Source organism: Branchiostoma belcheri, unplaced genomic scaffold (genome assembly GCF_001625305.1).
Source record: "Branchiostoma belcheri isolate BF01 breed outbred unplaced genomic scaffold, Haploidv18h27 scaffold21, whole genome shotgun sequence".
Lineage (NCBI taxonomy): Eukaryota > Metazoa > Chordata > Leptocardii > Amphioxiformes > Branchiostomatidae > Branchiostoma > Branchiostoma belcheri.
Genome location: NW_017803602.1, coordinates 2,260,170 through 2,265,262, shown reverse-complemented (window position 1 = coordinate 2,265,262; position 5,093 = coordinate 2,260,170). Strand labels below are relative to the sequence as shown.

The 5,093-nt window shown below is 43.7% G+C and overlaps 1 pseudogene; it reads right to left on the bottom strand.

The window, feature by feature from the left end:
* Positions 1-320: 320 nt before the first annotated feature.
* Positions 321-5,093, bottom strand: part of LOC109469635 — an 11,852-nt pseudogene continuing 7,079 nt past the window's right edge.

Genomic DNA, 5,093 nt, shown 5'->3' with positions numbered 1-5,093 from the left:
TTATCATAGGTTAAACATTTTTCCATAGACTTTATAATATGACACAATGGGTCCCTATATAGTAAACAAGAGTTCGGAGAGCCCCATACCTCCTCGAGATATTTAGAGCTGTTATGTCTTGCCTCATTGATTAGATTATGGAAAGAAGGTTGTGATTAACATAATCTATTTTATTTGATGGTCTTTTCTACCGATTTTTACTAAAATGTAAATAGCTGCCTCCGCTGCATGTTGGTACCCCTATGACAACATGTGGAAACGCTCTATAGAATACGTTTAGAAAGGATCAAAAAGGTTTGAGGATGTTTTTCTGACTTTGACTATGTATGTTTGATGTTGATTTGGACTAAGCTGACCGTGTCTGTGTCCTGTTGATCCGTCACATGGACAAGGGTGCCGCGATCCTTTAGCATCCGGCAGGCCTTGCGGCTTCCGGTCTGTATTGGCCGGGGACCTTGTCGGAAAGCTGACGGTTTCCGGTTGTGGTCTTCCCGGAGGTCTGAAAGTGAAGTCTGCCAAGAAAATATGGTGATGATTATGAGCCACCTTATCCAATTGCATTGTATCATATATCACTGTAAAGTTATTTTGACTATTCTTTGCCATCTACAATGGTTCAAATTTTCCCTGACTCTACATTATACTCATTATACCCATGCCCTGATACTCATTATAATAGGCAGCCATTGGTTAAAAGTTTTTAACCCTACCGTATTGTGACATGCGCAATATTCTTTTTACGGTGACACAATTTCAGAAGACAACTCAACCTACCCGGCGGAATACCATCCTTCGGTGCTTCAGCTGTAGAGTACGTCGCACGAGGTTCTGCCTTCGTTGTCTTCTGTACCGGTGTTGTAGGCTTCGGGTCCGGGATAGGATCTAAAAAAGTAAACTGTATTTCAGTATGTGTTTTTGCTACTTTTCCCCCATTCTTGTATCTTTTGTGGCTTGCTTAATTGAAAATGTAGAACAAATATGTAGAGCGAATATTAGAGACAGGGTCTCTGAATCAAATGAACAGGTAAACAGAGAACACGTGATTTGTAAAGCCGTACTTTCTGGTGGACAGCGACCCGCTCGGAAAGTGACGTCATCCAGTCCGATCCGTGCCTGGCTGCTCTGCGACTTGTGACCTTCAAATCTGATCTAAAACAACGAATGCATAATATAATATTAAAGACGTAACGACCAGTGATGCTTACCGAATGGTATAGTCACATGCTGGGTGATTTCTTAGCTTCACATCCGCAGTAACTACGTCTACATCACCCCTAGCACCATTCTTCGTGTATTTGAAAACTCATTGGTCTATGCTTGCTTATAGATTACAATAAATCAACCGCACATTTTTACGTATTTCTAAAAAGAATGCTACTGTGAATAATTTTTTAAACGAGTAACCCTTGTGGATAAACTAGATTTGCTAACCTGAAATTTTGATGTTGGCCAGATGTCGACCCTGACCGGCGTCCATTGCGCCCCGACCTTGCCCTTGTTGTTCCACAGTTTCCTCACGGCGCCCCCTTCCCGATCGTCTGGTACACCGTCAGTCCGCTCGACCCGTCAGCCTAGTGGTACCGACAGGAAACAGGCGAGAAACTTTAGTTTTTTTTTATTCATAGAATCAAAAGTGTTAACAATCACGAAGAGTTAAACACTTTCGCAAGTTTGATTCTCGACATTTGCAAGACTTTTTTCATGAGATGGTATAACATCAAATGTAAAAGCATAAGTTAAAAACCTAAAAACAAAATTATTCAATAGATTGTGACAGACCTGTACATAGACGAAGAACTCCAGACAGTAGATGCCGTCTGCAGTCATCCATGGCGTGAGGAGCCAGGCTAGGTTACTGCGGGTGTCCCCCGGGCTGCCTCCGCTGGCGGCTACCTGTACCATCATGTAACTTCCTACAGAATTTACAGTAACAAAAAGGTAAGGTTAACCATAAAATGTATTACACACGCTAAGCAGTTTGCTACAGTACCATGGGAAGCCACTAGGGCTAGAAATTGTCCTTTGTAGACCCCTACTGAAATCTCTAATACATGTGTCATAATGATCTATCAATAACTCACACATACAAACAAACCCACACATGCTACTGAAAATATAATCGTCTTTGGAAGGCAGGACTCACCTTTTCCAGAAGTATGGTCCTTCAAATCGCCTGTACTGCCCCGTTGTACCCAGGTTAGCTGGGACCTGGTAGAAGCGGCTATGTATCCACACAGACTGCTGTCGTCAAAACTACACGTCAGGCTGGATGGTAGGACGGGTGCGGCTGTCGTCTGTACAGGTGGTGTGCTTATCGTCGTAGAAAACGGTACCGGTGTTGTTGTGACCACTGCTTCTGTTGCCAATGTGGTCTCCACTGGAATTATCGATTTTGTGCAGTAAGGAAAAATTCCGCTAGGAGAGCGCTATAAGTTAATGCTGCGCAACTTGTGCTGTTATACAGCTCAAACGTTTAAAACGAAAGAGAAAATGAGGGGCATGCCGGGAAACATACCTATAGTACACGGACCGTCTTCAAAACTGACGTCATCCAGTGCTATGTCTCCTCTGGCTTTCCTACCGCGGACTGCCTCAAATACAACCTATGGGCGGCAACAAAACGTGGGACTCGAGGGTGTAAAAACATTCAAAGTTTTAGTAAAAGTCGACGCGGCTGCTTTCTCATCTTACACAAAAGACATATTGAGCTCCATTGACTCAAGCAAGACTATCTATACTTATAATACTATTTAGTGCGATTTACGCTAATGGAAAAGGGATTCTATATCAATATTTCAACGACGAATAATTATTGGGTTTTTAGGTAGATTATCGGTGTTTACAAAAGACACTAGCGAAAGTAACACTGACATACGCCCCTGCCCTTGAAACGTTTCCAAAATCATATTAGAGAGCGAAATTTACCTGGAAAGTCTGGTTCGCCTGTATGTTGACCTTGCCTTGGTGCCAGGTAGGCCCTTTGTTTCCTTGTTTACTCCACACAGGTGCGCCGACGTCATTTTGGGACAGGCGCAGGTAAACATTTAACTCCCCCATGAACTGTCCGTACATGTGGTACCAGAACACCAGGCATTTAGGGAGAGGGAAGGGGCGGAGGTTCGGAGTCATGATGCGGGCGTGGTGGCCTTCTTGTCTACGGGATGCCTCCATGTATAGGTACTTCCCTGGGAGAAGGCCAAAGCACTGTCACCATTATGCAATATACCAATCATCTAAACTAATGCAATGTGACCTATACTTTTATAGAACAATTGATGGTGAATTTCTATCGAACACAAACCCTCACTAGAATTATCGATTTTGTGCAGTAAGGAAAAATTCCGCTCGGAGAGCGCTATAAGTTAATGCTGCGGAACCTGTGCTGTTATACAAGATTTCTTACGTTCATTTTTCTAATAACGGTGCTGTTAAAAGACATGGAGGACACTACAAGTTATCCGGTACATTTGATCCACCGTACATTCCTGGGGCGTTAACAAGTACATGCAAAATACGAAGACCCACGGGAAGTGGCCATTTCACAACTTCAACTAGCTGCCATGCGAAAATTTACCACAAGCTGCATTAAAAGGATAAAACTTTTGCACCAAAACGTGCGTACCTTTGCCTGAGGTGTGGTCTCCCCGCGGCCCCGTGGCTGTAGTGGGGGTTCTTCCCGCCTTCAGCCGCCAGTCGAACACGTCGTCCTTGTCCTGCACGTAGTCGCACAGCCCGTTGTCGAAGTTACAGTCAGCCTTCTCAGGCAAGGCTTCCTCGTTGTCGACTACTAACCCTGGAGGAATATTATATTCCGTATATATCTTCATCAGGTTGATGAATCATAGGAATATAGCTTTCTTATAACCCACCTTCGAGAACATTTACCTGAACAGAGTTTCGGTAACTACTCAACTACCTTCATCAGGGCCTGAGCTGACTGGGCATCTGGATGCCGGCAGCAAGGATGCGGTCCCAAACGTGACTATATCCCACCCGTCTTGTTTCTATTCACCATGAATGTGCTAGAATTCTGTTACCCAGATTTCCTTTTTAATCCAGAGTGTGTGACTGATGTCATCAGGTGGCTACACTAGACCCTACAGATAGACATCTTCACTTACTCAATAACACAACAACGTATGGCTTAGCCTCACCGTCAGTTATACATGGGCCGTCTGAGAAAGTGATGTCGTCCAGCGCTATGTCTCCCCTTATCCCGCTTCCACGCGCACCTTCAAATACAACCTGCGGACATGGTGTGATATCATCTACACTACAAACAGGATCGTAACAGCGAAGAAAGGAATCTTGCAGACATTAATGTGAAATTGAAAAATTCTGCTATTCAGTAAATAGACCAAGGCAACGTAATGATTTATAAATTGAAAGGATGAATACTTGCTGTGTGTCGTGTACGTTATTTTGATCTCACCCACCTGATAGTCCATGTCTGACTCCACAGTAACCTGTCCTCGCAGCCACTTGATGCCGCGATCACCAGTCGCCGTCCAAATCGGCTCATGCAGGTTAACCAATCCAGTGGGCAACTTGTACACGTTCAGTGCGCCTGCGTGGACGTGACGTAAGAAATACCGGCCAATCAGAAACCTTTGAGCGCTAGATAGGTCTTCTTAAAAGGGAAGGTAGTGTGAGATTTGGGAAGAGAATGGACAGGTAGAGGTGGTTGTAGGTGGTCACAGAACACACAAACACACATAGAAAACACTGTTGTTAAGACCAAAAAGAACACAACACTTCAAAACACAGTTGTTATTGACAAACAAAACAAAGACACTGAGTTAAAAAGATTGAAAATGAAGGAGAAATGGTGAAAGTTCAAAGATAAAATTAATGTCTTCATCAGTTGGTACGTTATGTTTCTGTCTTGATCAGCCCTCTCTGATATCTATTTTTGGCGACGCATCATGGCTGTGGGCCGTATTGGGTTTTCATTTCCTTTTCTTACCTTTCTTTCGTGCCGGGTGGAACTAATCAAGGACAAAAAGTTTTACAACAACATTTTGGAAGTGCATGTATACGGGGCACAGAGAGGTTTCCAGCCTTCCCTATTCTGAGAGTCCACTTCTGAGAGT